The following is a 747-nucleotide window of genomic DNA, read 5'->3' on the forward strand; positions in this document are numbered from 1 at the left end:
ATACGAAGAAAACTGACGATTCTGGTCCTCCAATGCAACAGAGCAAAGTTCGAATAGGCAGAACACCCAGACATGGCATTTGAGCCTCAAAAATAAAATCTACTTCCATGTTTTAAAAAAGCAACCGATGGAGCACATCTTAAACAATAACCGTATCAAACATTATTAGTATTCATTTTTTTCCTTTAATTGTATAAAGATTCGAAGTCACGCTCCGACGCTTCAGACCTCGACTCGAACTTCAGTGAAAATAGTTCGACCACTGTTTCGAGCTTTGAGACTTTGACCGCGCGAATAACCAACCCAGATCAGTTTGAACTAAAGCGTCGATATCGGGGTATCTTATCACTGTACTGATACCTAATCTAATATTATAGACAGCAGCTAACTTCCCTTCATTTCCCTATCAATTGACCCAGTGATATATTATTGTTTTCGTGACAAATAGTCAGTGATCCCATCAACTACATCTTATAAGTCTCGTCTATGATGGTTGAGTATTATCACTTAGGATATAGATATTACTGTCCCTCATAGCTTGACAAGGACGCCGTACATAGTTAATTTCTCTAGTAGGAATATTATGATAAACTGGACAAGAAATTCTGTGGGTTGCCATTCCCTTAGAAATTCAGTGTGTTGCCATGCCCTTTGGAAGTCAGTGGGTCTGCTTTATTTTGTAATATGACGTTGATATATCTGATGGATACATCTATGGCTTTCAGGTTTCCTATCTCAGCGCTCTAC

The sequence above is a fragment of the Penaeus monodon genome, chromosome 20 (genome assembly GCF_015228065.2).
Source record: "Penaeus monodon isolate SGIC_2016 chromosome 20, NSTDA_Pmon_1, whole genome shotgun sequence".
In the NCBI taxonomy this organism is placed as follows: Eukaryota; Metazoa; Arthropoda; class Malacostraca; order Decapoda; family Penaeidae; genus Penaeus; species Penaeus monodon.